Genomic DNA, 17,510 nt, shown 5'->3' on the forward strand with positions numbered 1-17,510 from the left:
GTCTACTGGCGGCCGGAGTGTGCACGCCGGGCGCGCGGCGTGGGTGTGGGGGCGCGGGGCGCGGGCGCTTGCGGCCGGCGAGAGGCGCGCGGCGGCGGGCGCGCGCGGCGCCGGGGGCGGGGTGCGCGCGCGGGGAGGGCGGCTAGGGGGTGTGTCTCCAGCCTGGCCCCCGCGCTCGCTGGCTGGCGCGCGCCTCCGCTCCCTTCCCGGGCTGGGAATCCGGGCCGGGTTGTGGCCGCGGCCGCGTACGTGAGCGCAGTGTCCCGGAGAGGGAGGGCAGGCCGGCCAGGTGGGCGCGAACGGAGCCTCGGCGGGCGGGCGGCCGCAGCGGAGCGGGGCGGTGGGCCGCGCCGGGCGGGCGGGGGCCGCGGCAGCCGCAGCCGCGAACCGAGACGAGCTGTCCGAGGGGGAGCTGCCCGGCCCGTGCCGCCACTCGTGGCGGGGCGAGGTGAGCTGCGCGAGGACCTCGCGGCGCTGCAGCCCGGGGACTGGGGGCGGCCCGGGAACTTCCCACGCTCTGCACGCCCGCGGGGGCCGGGCCGGAGGGCCGGGAGGCGGGCGCCGCCGGGGCAGCGGCCGGTCGGGGCACGGGGGCGCTGCGGCAGTGGCCGCGCCGGCCGGGAGGGGGGTGGCTGCGCGCCCTCCCTCCCTCCCGTGAGCTGCCTTGTTTATCACGCTCGCCAAGGAATCCCCTCCCCAACTTTGAGCGCCGGTCCGGAGTCGCCTCTCCGCCGGAGGGTGACCTGCCCCTTCCCTGACCCTTTCCGGCTGGGCGGCCGGCCCAGTCGTTCCGGCGCCCCGCGCGTTCCTGCCCGCTCCGCCGAGCGGCCGGGCGGGCGAGTGCCGGGCTCCGGGACGCGCGGCGCGACACACCCTCCACCTCGGGGGCTGGCCCCCACCCTCCCGGTCCACTTCTGCCCTTCTGTCCACCCCCCTACTTCCTTCTGCGCGCCTTCACCCTGTCTCTCCTCGCCGGCAGCCCCGGGCGCAGGCACTGTGGGCTTGTGGGGGCCTGGACGGGGAGTTTGTCATGTGCAAACAGTTTCCAAGGCAGCGTTTTCTTCCCTGCCTGGGAGTTCGGGGCTCGGCGCCTTCACTTTAGGACGGACTCAGAAATCTAAAGACGCCCACCTGCCAGGGGACCAGGAGGCTCCGTTGCCTCTTGGTTTCAGGCGGCCTTGGCCAATGCCCGGTGACTTTGGAGAGCGTCCCGCAGGCGAGTGTTCCCCAGATGTCAGGCAGCCAGGTGCAGGGGTTACCTGCAGGCCACCGACCCCTTCTTTACACCCCGTATGGTGCACTTTGCCTGCAAGTGAGTGATCAACAGGTATCCAAGGCCTTTTTGACATCCTCCTAAGGTTTTGTGTAAACAGAGATTCCGGGTCTCAGGACTCTGGAAACACCAGAAAACAGCAATTAAGTTCAATTCCACAGGTACCTTTGGGGGACTGCAGGCCTTCTCAGCACCATGCCAGGCTGTCTGGGAGAGAGCACCCAAGGAAAGGTGGAAGTGATTTGAGAGCTCAAGTTCAAATTAATGTACTCTGACTGCCTGAGTGACTAAATGCTAGGGGGCAGGGGGACTGTCAAAGGCAAGGTCAGAGCTGGGGACTGGACTTGGAGTCCTAAGTTATGAAATCAGTTATGCACATGGAAAATAACTCTGGCAAAGGCCAGAGGTAGGGGAGGAAGAAGTAACAGGTATGAGAGGTCAGAAAGGGGTTGCATATGGGAGGAGAAGAGGTTCAGACAGCTATTCAATGAGGAGGATGTAAGAGATACAGGAGATGATTTCCTCCAGGGTTTATCATCTCTGGGGAGAGACAGAAAGACTTGAGCATGGGAAATAAGGCCTCAAGATAGGGCACCATTACCTGTCAAGCTGCAAAGTGTAGAATAGGTGCTGGTGGAGTTCAGAGAAGGAATAGGGTAGGAATCACAGAACTGTTTTCCCGGAGACCCTTGAGGTGGGCCACAAGGTGCAAACGGACATGACTTTTCCTGAGAGACAGGAGATGTCCTTGGTCAGACCAGGGGATGTTTCTTGAGCAGGAGGAGTAAAGATGGGGAAGGACGATGATTGAGGTTGTGAACATCCTAGAAGGCCAGGCTGAGGGATTGCAGTTTACTCTGTGTGTGCTGGGGAGACCGTCAAGGTTTCTGAGCCAGGGTGATGTCACGAGAGGGTCTTTGGAAAGATTTTGAAAAGTAATGTTGTTTAGCCTGACTCTTGGCGATCCTGTGTACTGTAGCCCTCCAGGCTCCTCAGTCCATGAGATTTTCCAGGCTAGAATACTGGAATAGGTTGCCATTTCCTCCTCCAGGGGACCTTCCTGACCCAGGGATCAAACCGGTGTTGACCCGAGTCTCCTGCATTGGCAGGCGGATTCTCTGCTGCTGAGCCACCAGGGAAGCACTTTGAAAAGTTATGTTATGAAACAAATCAGTAGGCTGTTACAGTTGTGGAATGCCCAGGATTTGGACTGGGATAACTGGAAATGCAAAAGTGGATGAGTTTTAGAAGCATTACGGTTTAAATAATCTATTGACAGGGGCAGGGTGAAGGAGGAGATGAATGCAAATTAATTCTTTGTGGAAATTGATTACACGCCAGGGCCTTGGAGCTGCTGTGCTTGGTAACTCAAGAAATCGGAAATGTGTGTTTTGGAGAGAAGTAATTGATACTCTGCAGAGAAGTTTCTTTTGTTTGGTAAGAAGTTGAAACATAGGTGTCCTGCTAGCAACTGCAGCCCTGAGATTGGTGGGAAACCAGGGTGTATAGGGTGGGAAAGGCTGCCGGAGCCGGGGGATGGAAGGCACTCTGATGAGTGTCTTCTTGGTCATAGGGGGTGCAGTAGAGGTTGTTGGTGAGGGGATCTGGGGTGTGAGTTGGAAGGCTTTGTTCTGCCTTGCCATCCAGATGACATCACCTGGTCCTGAACCTGAAGTGAGCAAAGCAGCTCGGAGGAATTGAGGCTCCAAGGAATATGGGACACTTTTTCTTCTAATTGGGAGGGAGGGATTGGAGAATGGCAGGAACTAGAATGGAATTCACTAACCACATAAATTGCTGGACTTTGAAACATGCTGAGTTTTGCTCTCCACAGAGATCTTGTCTAGTCCTGGTGTCTCACTGCAGGTGAGCATGGGGGAAGCAACAAGACGAGGGGACAGCCAGACGATCTAAAAGAGGAAGGAGGAAATTTGGGGCCCAAATTTGGGATAGTGCCTTTTCCAGGGCCAGGTTCCTCCTAACCGGAGCCCTAGCCAGGTCCCAGGAAGCCAGCCACTTGCCTGTCTGTCTGCAGAGGGTGCTTCTCCTGAGCTCTGAATTCTGCTTTCCTTTTGCAAGGCTGAGCAAGGGTGATTTACTGAACAAATTCCCCAAGCCTCAACTTGCAACATCCCAGGGCTGATGAATTTGAAGGATATGATTGCACAGAGTTGCAGAATGAGTGGCAATGTCATTGCAGCTACTTAGTCTCCCTCTTCCTCTGGATGCAGGATCAATGAATTAGCAGGGCAGACAGGCTCATATGGGGAGAGGTGGCCATCAGATTTTTTTTTTTTCTTTTTAGGGAATATATGACTGTCAAAAAAAAAAAAAAAGGTTGCATGGAGCCCTGGTGGAACTAATCTACTGATTACAGAACAGTGTTTTCTACACTGTTTCAACCATGACCTACATTAAGAAATAAAATTTACACCATGAACTAGTACACCCAATCATGTATGTAAAAACCTAATTTAAGTTCATGAGTACTACCTCTTTTGCTTGGTGCAATCTCCTCTGATATTTTTATTTAATGAATTTTTATTGGAGTGTAGTTGATTTACAGTGTTGTGTTTCAGGTGTACAGCAGAGTGAATCAGTTATTCATGTACATACATCCACTCTGTTTTAGATCCTTTTCCCATATAGATCATTACAGTGTTGCGTAGAGGTCCCTGTGCTATACGGTAGCTCCTTGTTAGTTCCTGACGGCTCAGTGGCTAAAGAATCCACCTACAACGCAGGAGACAGAGGAAACACGAGTTTGATCCCTGGCTCGGGAAGATTCCCTGGAGGAGGAAATGGCAACCCACTCCAGTATTCTTGCCTGGGAAATCCTGTGGACAGTGGAGCCTGGTGGGCTGCAGTCCATGGGGTCGCAGAGAGTCGGACACAACTCAGCACAGCACAGCACAGTGTGTACATGTCAATCTCAATCCTGATACTTTTATTTTCTATTCCATTATTTTTCATTTACAAATGTTTATTGTCTTCCACCAAGTCAACTTAACGAGCCCATAATGGATCATAACCCACAGTTAGGAAAACAGTGAAAGAGCATTTTCACATCGAAGAAGTATTGAGTAAACTGAGTAAACTGCTTCTGTGCAGAGCGCCCCTGATTAGTGCTGAAGGTGGAAGGAAGCATGAGGAAGGGACTGAACGTTTACAGGCTCCATGAGAGATAAGGTCCGCCTGTGATTAAGGAGCAAGGCAAGGTGATGAAATGCCAAGATGAAAAATAAGTAGCCACAGGGTACAAGGGAAGGAGCTATGCTTGTGTGACTTGGAAAAAACTTCTGAAATAGGGAAGGAAGTCTGGGGTGATTCCTTTGTGGTATTTCATGGTGCCTCACAGGTGGGGGGTTTATCACTATGATGCTGCACAGGTGGGGGCCCATGGCCAGGGGTTAGGGGTGTACACAGTGTGCAGAAGAGATCCTTGTGAGAGAGGAGGGAGCAGTCAGACTGGAAAGGTTGGTTAGGATCAAAGGGTAGTGGAGGGGTTGTAAACAGGAGGCCTGAAGAATGTGTTCAGTTTGCAGACTGGGGTTGTCCCTGGGAGGTTTTCTGCCACACAGAGGTTTTCAAAAATCAGGAGCAGTCCAGAAAAACCTCTGAAGTTGGAACTCTCATAAAAAGTCAGATCAGGCCGGCCTGTGCAACTGAGTGGTGGCTGCCCCCTGGAGATGGGAGACAGCACCACCCTGGGGGGGTGGGTCCACAGATATTCAGGTTCCCCTGCTCTCCGCTGCTTTAATCCAGTTGATACCAGTTCCCTGCTCAGCTCTGCAGGCCTTTGGGTTTGTGACCTGAGTTTCCGAGACTCAGAGGCCAAGGAGGGAATTTGGGATTGCTGTCGGAGGATTCGGTAGGAGTGTGACACTGAATTTGAGAGCTTTGTGTGCAGATGACTTGTTGGAGGCTTGTCAGTAGTCTTTTCTGAGTTGCTGCCGGCTGGCACTGTGAAATATTTTCCTGATGATTGGAATGGTACTAATCAGAGATGGCCTTGGACTGTATTCTCTGGTGAGGCCGGTTTCTAGTGACCCCCAGGATCTCTTAGTCCTCCCGCTTTCCACTTCTGGCTGGCCTGGTTAGATGGTGACTCGTGGCACGTACTTTCTGGGAACCATGTTGAGGTAATAATTTGGTGAGATGTGAGTCACAACTGCCAAGTGCCGTTTGACATTAGGTCCTCAGGGGCTTTGGTTCTGTGAGTGAATAATAAGGGAATGGCAAGGAGACGGTCTCATTTCTTCTCTTAGATCCTTCCTAGGGTGGTCTCAGAGGTGGGCTTCCGGGATCCAGAGACTGATAATCCAGAATGCGTAATGACCATGTCATAATTGGTTCAAGACCGGGTATGAATGCAAATGACTCCTAGAAAACTAGGGGGTCCATAACCACCCATGATTGATAGTCCTTCCCTGGGGGAAGCTACAGGTGACAGGCACTGAACAAGAACCACTCTGCTTTTTACAGATGTGCAGCCTGACTATTTAAAAATACAGTTTTTTTTAAAAAAGTTATTTATTTATTGGGGCTGTATTGAGTCTTTGTTGCTGGGCTTTCCTCTAGTTTGAGCGAGCGGGGGCTACTCTGTAGCCGTGGTGCTCAGGCTCCTCATTGTGGTGGCTTCTCTGGCTGGGGAGTGAGGGCCGTAGGACGAGTGGGCTTCAGTAGTTGCTGCGTGTGGTCTCAGCAGTCAAGGCTCCCAGGCTCCAGAGCGCAGGCTCAGTAGCTGTGGAGCATGGGCTTAGCTGCTCCGCCCCATGTGGGATCTTCCACACCCAGGGATTGAACCCGTGTTTCCTGCCTTAGCAGGTGGATTCTTTACCACTGAGCCACCAGGGAAGCCCCTAAAATATAGTCTTTGTAAAAAAAAAACAGAGTTGAAACTGAAATACTTTTTGCCAAATTGCTTAAAAATATGTGACCATAGGATGCAAGGATAACCAGAAGTCAGCCGAATCATATCAAATTAAAACCCATTTCCTGCTTTTTTAAAAATAAGTGTCCAGTGCCCCTCTTTCACTTTATATCTGCATTTTATTTATTTACTGGCCACGTTAGATCTCAGTTGCAACACAGAGTCTTTCATTGCATTGTGTGGGCTCCAGAACGCCTGTGGGCTCAGTAGCTGCAGTGGAGGGCTCCTCCAGTTACGGCATGTGGGGTCTTAGCTCCCCAAGCAGGGCTGGAACCCGAATTCCCTGTGTCAGAAGGCGGATTCTTAACCACTGGACCACCCGGGAAGTCCCCCATTTCCTGTTTTATATAACGGTTTGGTTACTACATCAGAGAAGCCATGCGTTAGCTATGGTACACTTTGGCTTTAGTAAAGTATTTATCAGTTTCTTTAGGTAGGATGGTCCATATTAAATAAGTGGTGGAATGTGGGCTGGGTGGTGGTATTAATTTAATTTGACAGTTGTATGCAAAAACTGTTAGTTAGTGGCACTGAGTCAGCCTGGAAAGGGGTCTAAAAATGAGTGCCATAGGGTTCTATTCTTGGTGTTGAGCTGTTCAACATTTTTTTTCCATCGTTGTGCATGAAGATACAGAAGGTATATTTGTCAGCATTGTTGACAGTGTAGAAGTGGGAGGAATTGCTTAGTTAGTAGATAACCCAAGATTCAGAGATATACAGAATGAGGGCTCAAATTTTAAAAAGAAATTCCATAAGTGATAAATGTAAACCCTGATGTAGTTTTTAAAATTTGAATTGTAATGCTTATAGTAAGATAATCCCCCTCCTGGAGACCACATCACAAGTGTACATGGTGCTTTGTACACAGAGATTATTTAGAGTTTTTTTTTCTTAAACTGTAATGAAAAATTGGAAACAACATAAATATCCAGTAGAGTGACTGGGCAGGAAGTAATCCATAAGTGATTCTGATGGATGTGTCTTCATAATGGAATATTATGCCGTTAAAAAATCATGGTTAGGAATATTTTAAAATAACATGGACAGATGTTTCTGCGAAAAGTTAGGGAGCATCTACAGTATGATTTCAAATCTTTTTGAGTTTTTGAGAATAGTTTTATTTATTCTGGGTGTGCTGGGTCTTCGTTGCTACTCGAGGGCTTTTCTCTCACTGCGACGAGCGGGGTCTCCTCTGCAGTTGTGGTGTGCGGGCTTCTCATTGTGGCAGCTTCTCGTGTTGTGTAGCACGGGCTCTAAGGGTATGCAGGCTTCAGCAGGTGCAGAACGTAACCTCAATAGTTGTGGCACACGGGTTTAGTTGCTACAAGGCATGTGGGATCCTCCTGGATCAGGGATCGAACCTGTGTTTCATGCATTGGCAGGCAGATTCTTTGCCACTGAGCCACCAGGAAGCCCCTATGATTTCAAATCTCAAAAAAGTGCGTAGAAAATTACTGGAAGGAAATATTCCAATAATTCTAATTCCAAAATATTAATATTGGTTACTTCTAGATAGATGAGCTGAGTGACTGTTTTTTTAATGTTTTAAGTTAGCTATTTATATTTTTTATAGGGTGTATGTATGTCACAGTGGGAAAAACACTACCATATATTTTTTTAAAAATACTTTATTTTCTTGAGCAGTTTTATATTCACAGCAAAATTGAGAGGAAGATACAGAAATTTCCCACATACTTCCTGCCCCTCACATGCACAGCCTCTCCAGCCATCAACAGCCCCTACCAGATGGTACATTTGTTGTAACTGATGAACCTACGCTGACCATTACTAATCACCCCAATCCATAGTTTATATTAGGATATTCTTATTTTGGACAAATGTATCCACTGTTACAGTATCATATAGAGTATTTTCACTGCCCTAAAATCCTCTGTGCTCTGCCTATTCATCCGTCCCTCTCCCTAACCCCAGGTAGCCCCTGTTATTTTTACTGGCTCCACAGTTTTGCTTTTTCTAGAATGTTATATCATCGGAATTGTACAGTGTGTTGTCTTTTCAGACTGGCTTGTGTCACTCGATAATACGCATCTAATCTTCCTCCGTGTCCTTTCCTGGCTTGGTAGTATAATTCTTCTCAGCATTTCTTTTTAGCACTGAATAATATCCCATTATCTGGATGTAGCACAGTGTATTTATCCATTCACCTTGGTTGCTTCCAAGTATGGGCGGTCATTATGAATGAAGCTGCTGTAAACATCTGTGTGCAGGTTTTTATGTGGATGTAATTTTTCAGCTCCTTTGGATAAATACCAGGGAATGCAACTGCTGAATCTTATGGTAAGAGAGTGTTTAGTTTTGGAAGAAACCACCAAACTTTTCCAAAGTGGCTGCACCGCTTTGCATTCCCACCAGCAATAAACGAGAGTTCCTGTTGCTCTGTGTCCTCACCAGCATTTGGCGTTGTCAGTTATCTGGATTTTGGCCACTCTCATTGGTGGGTAATGGTATCATTTTAATTTGCATTTCCCTAATGACTTGTGATCACATCTTTTCATGTGCTTTTTTGGTTGCCTCTATGTCTGTGGTGAGGTATCTGTTAAGGTTTCTGGCTCGCTTTTTAAAATTGAGCTGTTTGCTTTCTTACTGTTGAGTGTTAAGGGTTCTTTGTATATTATGGATAATAGTCCTTTATCAGTTGTGTCTTTTGCAAATATTTTCTCCCAGCCTGTGGTTTGTCTCTTCACTCTCCTGAACACGTGTATTTTTAAAAAACATTTCATCATTCGGGGACAGGATGGGGTAAAGGCAGATGATTCATTCAGTGACTAATCTTGAGTTATTTACCTGCTATGTGTCAAGCACTGACTGGAGACACAAACGAAGGCTCAGTCTCTGACCTGAATTTGATGATCTGATTGAAAGCGGGAGACCAACAGTCAAACAGACAAGCACAGCGTAGCCCCAGTGGTCCTCCAGGTGCCAAGGATGGGACAGATCACGTGGGAAAAAGTTGGAGATTGTTCTGTTGTTCACAAGTTTAATGGGAGCCCTGAGTGACATAAGGTTTTTTTTAGAAGTTAGTGTTAGTTGCTCAGTCACATCTGACTCTTTGAGACCCCATGGACTGTAGCCTGCAAGGCTCCTCTGTCCATGGGATTCTCCAGGCAAGAATTCTGGAGTGGGTAGCCATTCCCTTCTCCAGGGGATCTTCCCAACCCAGGAGTCGAACCCTGGTCTGCTGCCTTGGCAGGCAGATTCTTTACCATCTGAGCTACTGGGCGAGCCCTATTTTAGAATTCAAATCTCATTCATAACCGGATCAGAAATTCATCAGTCCAATCCCAGGACCTGGTTTTAGTGACCTCTGCTGGTCTTGTGACATTTGGACCACTGTGGGGCTATGATTTTAAAGAAGCACAAACAAAGAAAACTTCACCCACAGGAAGGAGCCTGGGATGCTGTGGGATTAGCGTTGACAGGCGTATACTCAGGGGCGTGGGCACCCAGTAGTACTTTCCGATCTTTTCATGGTAATTGACTTTTTCATCTCTGCTCCTGGTGTTAGAATATGACCAGTGGACGGAACAATTACTTTCTCCTCTCCGGCTTCAGATTCTTCCTCTGTAGAATGATTGCTTTACATGATTCCTTACCTGTTGAATGATTACACTGAAGGTGATGAGCTTTAAGGTTCCTTTAAACCATAAAGACTGGGAGACCAGATTTCAGTTCTGTCAGAAAAGGAATTTTTTAAAAATTTGATTTTTTTTATTTAGCTGTGCCAGACCTCAGTTGTGGCACACAGGATCTTTGGCCTTCGTTGCCATGAGGGATCTTTAGTTCCGACATTTGAACTCTTAGGGATGTGGGATCTAGTTCCCTGACCAGGGATGAAACCCCTGAACTGGGAGTGTGGAGTCTTAGCCGCTGGGCCACCAGAGGAGTCCCGGGAAAGGAATTTTCCAGCTGGCAGGTCTGACCAACAATGGAAATGTCTTCCCATGGAGTATTGAGCTCCCCATCATTGGAGGTATTCAATGTGGGCTGAATGCTGTGGATTAAGGGTGCCGTAGAAGAGAACAAGAATTAGGCTGGCTTCCAAAGTCCTTTCCAATTCTTAGGTTTATTGTGTGACTTGTCAAAGCTGAAAGATAATGTGAAATATGGGATATACCTCTAATTGTACAGTACTAGGGTCATCATCATCATTGTAGGCTTTTTAGAAAATGTTAATAAGTGGGTCCCAACATTTTCAAGAAATCTGCTGGGGTCATTTTAGAAAGGAGGAAGAGAACTATTCAATGGCGGCTCAGGAGTCAGTTTGTGGCCAGGACTGCTGAAAATTGAATTTTGTCTTTAGGAAAAGCAAGAAGACAGAGGTGGAGTGGAGATGGCAAATAATAATGAAGCAGGTTGACATTCAGAAGACTAACGTGTTTGTTGGGCAGTTGTGTCCAGTATAATGAATGAGTCAAGCTGGGGGCCTTTAATTGACTCCTGAGGTCCTCTGCTTGGCTGTGGAGGACCTAAAAGTGTCCTTGGCTACCTCCTTCCTCATGTTTTCCAGGCAGATTTATATTACCAGGTTATTGTTGTTATTGAGCTCAGTCACTCAGTCGTATCCAACTCTGTGACCCCATGGACTGTAGCCTTCCAGGCTCTTCTGTCCATGGGAATTTGCCAAGGAAGAATACTGGAGTGGGTTGCCATTTCCTTCTGGGGATCTTCTGGACCCAGAGATCAAACCTCGAACCCAAGTCACCTGCATTGCAGGCTGATTCTTTACCATTTGAGTCACCTGGGAGGCCCTCAGCACATTAAATGCCATCCTGACACCAGGGATGAGTCTGAACCTTGTGGCTGCTCTGTGGATTTAGTGATAGTGACGACAAGGAAGATAAACTTTTGGGTGGGATTTTCCAGAGATGCATATGTTAATGTTATTTTATATTGGACAGTAAATTTGTGATTTGAATAAAAATGTTTTTGTTTTCACATTTTTATTTGTTGCTTCCATGTGGAAGTTTAATTTTGCCTAAATTTTACTTAAATATGTGGTTTATTTAGAATCCACTCTGGTTAAACATTTTAGATTTTCTTGCTGATATTTTTGGATTCCTTCTTTTTTTTTAGATTTTTTTTTTTTTTTGGATTCCTTTTGTTGGGAGCACTGTCAGGGCTAACTCACATAGCAAATGTTTCTCAGAAATTCCGCAAGGAGAATAGAGGTTTATCTCATCTTTTGGAGAAGAACGCAAGATTTATGTCACTAGGCCATTCATGCCGGCCTTTTGGCATTTGAAAGAATCAGTATTAGGCAAGAGAGTGGTTTTTTGGTGTTTTTAAATTTAATTTTATTTTTTGGCTGGACTGGGTCTCCGTGGCTGTGCAGGCTTTTCCCTCGTTGAGACGAGCAGGCGCGCTCTCTGGTCGAGGTCCGCGGGCTTCTCACCGCAGCGGCTTCTTTTGTTGCTGAGCACGGCCTCTGTGGTTCAGGGGCTTCAGCAGCTGCGGCTCCCGGGCTCTAGAGCACAGGCCCTGTAGTTGTGGGGCATGGGCTTAGTTGCTCCCAGGCGTGTGGAATCCCCCTGGACCGGGGATTGAACCTGTGTCCCCTGCATTGGCAGGCAAATGCTTTACCTTTGAGCTGCCAGGGAAGCCCGGAAGAGCTTTCTTCTTGTGAAGCAGTTTCGGGGTGCTTACCTAGGGGGCGTCAGTTTTAGATATATGTAAAAAGTACAGACAGAACTCTGTAATTGAGAACTAAAGTGGGAAATCTTTGTGCATTTGATGATGAAGGGCTCAGGCCGCCTTTATCCCAGCATCATTTGGGTCTCACACAGTATATGGCACATCGACTGTGCTTGTTGAGTTGCTCGGAATCAGTTCCCTGGGCCACATAACAGTGAGTATGGGAAAAACTTAGGCTATCAGATTTTTTTTTTTTTAAGGCAAAAACACGATAAGAAATAACAGCTCTCAGCCGTTTTTGTCCTTTGAGTATTAGGAAGCCATAAAACTCTTTTAGTAAAAACAACCACACTGGGTGGCTGTTTTTCAAAGTGCAAGGGGGCGGGGGAGTTGGTGGTGGTGGTGGAATGAAAACCTCCCTGTCCTCTATTTTTCTTCTTCAGCCACACACGAATTGCTCCTGGTGTGCCGTTCTTAAATTCCTGTGTCCTCTATCCATTTTAATCTTGTTATCTATTTTTATGGTGACTGTCGCCATGGTACTTGTGCACTTTACATAGCACAACAGAGATTTCAGATATCTCATAGGACAGCTCAAAGTTCTGCTGCAGCCAGGGAGAAAGGCTGCTGAGGTAGTTTTCTTTTTAAATTGAGGTGTAATTTGCATACAGTGGAATGCTCAGATCTGAACTGTGCCGTTTGATCAGTTTTGACAAATGCATCCCGAGACAGAACCTTTCTATCACCTCCGAAGCGTTCCCTGTGACCTTTTTGAGTGAATCGTCACCGCAACCAGAAGGACCCCAACTCTGATTTCTAAGACCCTAGGCTAGTTTTGGTGACCCTAGGACTTTAATAATAGACTTTTGTGTTTCTATGGGCTTTTCACGTGGCGTTTTGAAGAGGTGGAGAGTATGTGTGTGTGTTTAAAAGATCAGTGTTTTGTGTGATTAGGTGGCCCTCAGGAGTAAATGAGATTTTAGAGCTTGTCTGATGTGGTGGTCAGCTTCTTCCTTCTCACGAACCCATGGGATCAGAATTGATGTTAAAAATCCTGATTCCCAGATGGAAGGGTCTGAAGCACAGCTGGTTGGCTAGAGGCCCTGGTGTGGATTATGTGTGGTTGGGTGAGAGCTGCCATTATGGGCGAGTCTGTGTGTGTGTGTGTGTGTGAGTGTGTGATGTTGGACAGCTGGAATGCTCAACTTGCACAACTGAAATCTTTCCTAGGACATCCCTTTATATTACCCAGAAGCCCTCTGACATGCCTTTCTCTTTTTTTCTTGCCTCTTCCCTGAACTGGCGTATAAACTGAACCATACACAGTCACAGAGCTGGGATTCTAATACTTAAAGTAAGATCTGTGTTGCAAAGCCCACTGCTTTGCACCACTCTGCTTTCAGCCTCCTAGGGAATTGTATGGCAGATTCAGTTAGAAATTGCCCCCAAACATCGGACTGAAATGTACGGAACAAGGTCGGTTTCTTTTTTTAAAAAAAAAATCACATGGTGAAATGCAATTTTCATTACAGAAGTAGTACATGAACACATTCTCTGTAGGAAAAAAAAAAAATGCAAACCTTTCAGAGCAAACCCAAATCTTCCTTAACAACCACTTGTAATCCTAGTCCTTCCCCGGAGGTTAACCACTGTTACAAGTTTGTTGGTGTTCTCAGATGCTTAACATACTTGCATTTATACCTGTAGAACTAAAAAAAAAAGTGCATGGCAAGTAGTATTGTGCTCTCCCCACCCCTCTTCCATCTTGGTGATGGCTTTCTGCCACTGTGGATAGGCCTTACTGATTTTACCTCCTGCATAACCTTGCTTAGAACCAGAAGGCTAAACCATTGTTTGTGGGCTTCCCAGGTGGCGCTAGTGGTAAAGAACCTGCCTGCCAATGGAGAAGACATAAGAGATGTGGGTTTGATCCCTGGGTGGAGAAGATCCCCTGGAGAAGGGAATGGCAACCCACTCCAGTATTCTGGCCTGGAGAATCCCATGGCCAGAGGAGCCTGATGGGCTACAGTCTGTGGGGTTGCAAAGAGTTGGACATGACTGAAGCAACTTAGCACACACACAAACAGTTGTTTAATTTAGCCTAATTGATGGCCATTGAAGTTATTTCCAAATCCCCTCCTGATACAAATGCTGTTACAGTAAACATGGCCAGACATGCCTGCTTGTCACGCATGTGACCAAGGATAGATACTGAGAAAGGGGATTTGCTGGGTAACAGGGTACTTTAATTTTAATTTTAATTTTTTTGTATTTATTTATTTGGCTGTGCTGAGTTTCAGTTGTGGCATGTGGAATCTTCAGTTGAGGCACATGGCATCTAGTTCCCTGACCAGCGATGGAACCCGCGCCCCCTGCATTGGGAATGCGGAGTCTCAGCCACTGGACCACCAGGGAAGTCCTGATACTTTAATTTAAAAAAATAATAAAGACCCATTACAGGGTCAGTTCTGAGCTTAGGCTTGATGTAGGCCAGAAGTTCTTCAGGTGGGCTCAGACACAAAGCAGTTGTTTTCTGGGAATGGGGCAGGTCCCAGGGTGTGCGAGTATGCAGTTTGGCTGGGAGGCTGGGTGTTGGAGAGAGTCCATTGAACCCCATAGTCAGTTGGGTCTAGTTCCCCGAGGACTTTGACCTGTGTGTTGGAGAAGAGTCACTGGATGGATGAGCAGCCGTGGTGGCCCCTAGATGGTAAATTCTAACCTAGTTCACTCCCTAGCTGGAGACCTTCAACCCATCTGTGATAGTTCTCTGTCCATCTTTAGAATACAAAGTGTGGCTTCAACACGCAAGTCAAGGGTCAGGCCTGTGGAAGCATTTTTGTGTTCTTAAAAAAAACAAAACCAAACCTAGAACACTGTCTGTATTACTCTTGTCAGCAGTTCCATTGTGCTTGGAGAAGGATGGAGTGTGTCTCTCTGTGTTTACCCTTCTTCCCATCATCTCTAGATCTCTGAGAACTCCTGGAAGACCGGAAAAGTCATCGTCAGGCCAAACCCATGCCTTTAGGAGGGTGTATGGCAAGGAAGGGCTTGGCTCTGTCCCTTTTGAACGGAGCCTGCTGGTGCTGCTGGTCACCCAGCTGGTGAGGGCAAGGTCCCGTTGCAGCCTTAATCACCCTAGACGCATTCACCTTCAGATTTCTTACGCAGAGGTTAGAGAACAGTTCTGGTTCTGAATCCAGGGACCCCCCACTGATTGCACTCACACAGTTGTCCAAACCCAGTAAGGCAATTTATATCGCCTTCTTTGAGGGTGTTGACCCGCTTCAGTCAATGTTGGGACCCTATTTTATCTCTCTCACTTGCTAGACCCTCCCAGGGCTCACTGGCCTTAATCTTTCCTTTGAGTGTGCCCTCCCCGTGACAGCCCATTGAGCTGACTGTCCTGGGGTTTCACAAGTTCTTTCTCCATGGGCAGCCACCTGTGTCCCCAGGATGGATGATTCTCTTAAGTTTATAGGTGGTGGTGGGAGCGTGTTTCCTTTTGGTTTAGTCCTTTTGCATTGGTGCTGGACAAAACGATTTGTTTTTTTGACTTTGTGATCCCGGTAGGATGACAGTCCAGTCTACACAGAGGTCCCTATGTCAGAGCTCTTCCATGATTTCTGTTTCCCCTCCCCCCTTAAATGTATTACACTGCCCTTGTCAGTGCTCAGCTTTACTGACAGCTTGTCCCCTCCTTGAGCGAAGTTTTCCCTGTAGTCTTGTCTCATCACCACCCAGAGCTTGGTGCCTTTTTTAAGGCTAACGTTTATTGAACTTTGGAGAAGGAAATGGCAACCCACTCCAGTACTCTTGCCTGGAAAATTCCATGGACAGAGGAGCCCAGTAGGCTACAGTCCATGGATTCGCAAAGAGTCGGACACGACTGAGCGACTTCACTTCACTTCACTTATTGAACTTAGCCCTGGAAGATTCTTTTCCCATTCCTTCCTGGGCTTTTCTCTCAGACCTGGGGGATCAGAATATCTAGGAAGGGAATCTTGGTGACTCTCTCTCTCTCTCTTTTTTTTCTAAATTATTTTTTAAAAATTTATTTGGTTGTCCTGGGTCTTAATTGTGTCATGCAGGATCTTTATTCCCTGACCAGGGATCAAACCTGGCCCCCCTGCATTGGCAGGTGGATTCATATCCACTGTGCCACCAGGGAACACTTTCTTTTTAAAAAAGTTGTATTGGAGTATAGTTAATTTACAGCGTTGTGTTATTTCTGTTGTCCAGCAGAGTGACTCAGTGATACCTGGTTCTGTCACTTCCTAGCTCTGTGGCCTTGGGAATGTTGCTCAGTCTTCCCACGTCTCAGCTTCCTCATCTGTCAAGTGGAGGAGGTGATCCTGCTTATCTCGTGGGGCTATTGTGAGCGATGAAGTGAAATACAGTCTGTGAAATACATAGCCAGTGGCCAGCCCTTCTGTCTTTGAGTAATGATAGCTCTCGGAACATTCCTGAACAACTATAGTCTTCGAAAGGCTGCAGGATGGACAGAATGCTGGGTTTCTCTTGCCCTTGATTCTCAACAGTTCTAATGAAGCAGATAGATGTGATCTGGGGGCTTGTGAACACCCCTAATGAAGCAGATAGGCCTGATCTGGGGGCTTGTGAACACCCCGGGGCCTTTCCTCTCAAAAGAGTCTAGTTGTCTGCGTGACCCTAAGTTCAGTCTCCCTGCATGACCTGGGGAGGGATTCCATGTGGTCCCAGGGGCCAGCAGTGGGTTACTGGTGCTGGGCAGCCACTGTGGCGACCCACCACATGCCAGGGTCGTTCTTCTCTTTTCTCAGAGTGCACGTGTGCAGCCCGCTGGTCCTTCCGTTTGGTCCACACTAACTTTGTTACTGTCACCAGCGAATGTGCTCTCATCCTCTGTCCATTTCAGAAAGAACATCCAAGAGTGGATGCCTGGATATCCTGAGCTCAGACAGACATGCCCACTCGTTTCGCCTGTTTCTCCATCTCTCTGCAGCCTTCAAAATCATCCTCAGGCCCACGGTTATTGGGACATGCGTGTGCGTGTGCTCAATTATGTCCGACTCTTTGTGGCCCCAAGGACGGTAGCCCAACAGACAGGCTCTGTCCATGCGATTTCCCAGACAAGAATACCGGAATGGGTTACCATTTCCTTCTCTAGGGGATCTTCCCGACCCTGGGATCAAACGTGCATCTCCCACATTGGCGGGTGGATTCTTTACCACTGAGCTACATGGGAAGCTGAGAATTCCATAAATGGCCACTCTAGAGAAAGCCACTTCCTTGGTGGGTTGGGCCTGGGGCAAGCCCCCTCCCTCACTGTGCCCATTTTCACAATTTATTTATTTAAACCATCTTCTGTATGGTATTCACTGAGGTTGACTTTCTGTTTTCAGGAGGAAACGTGTTTGTCTCCCTCACCCTCCAGTCACTCAGCAGATTTTTTTTTTTTTGTTCGACCCATAACAGTTTATTTCAACTTAACTGTGTCAAGCACTGAAAATATTAACATGCGTAGTCATCTGTGTTTATAAGCTTCATCCTAAAAACCATCTTTTTTAAAACTGGGCTTTGGTTTCAGATTGCTGATTTTTTTTTTTTTTTTTTTTGCCTTTTCCTGAAAGAAGCAGATTCTGATCCATTCATCTAATTGCACAGATCGATGAC

The 17,510-nt window shown here is 47.6% G+C and overlaps 1 protein-coding gene across 1 annotated transcript in view; it reads left to right on the forward strand.

Annotated features, from left to right (window-relative positions):
* The first annotated feature begins 378 nt into the window (after positions 1–378).
* The window catches only part of ZNF395 (zinc finger protein 395), a 47,181-nt gene continuing 30,049 nt past the window's right edge, over positions 379–17,510 (forward strand). Inside the window, exon 1 of the mRNA XM_068973869.1 lies at positions 379–448. The gene's annotated coding sequence lies outside the window, so the exon portion shown is untranslated. The remainder of the gene's footprint in view (positions 449–17,510) is intronic.

Source organism: Capricornis sumatraensis, chromosome 6, assembly GCF_032405125.1.
Source record: "Capricornis sumatraensis isolate serow.1 chromosome 6, serow.2, whole genome shotgun sequence".
NCBI classification, from domain to species: domain Eukaryota; kingdom Metazoa; phylum Chordata; class Mammalia; order Artiodactyla; family Bovidae; genus Capricornis; species Capricornis sumatraensis.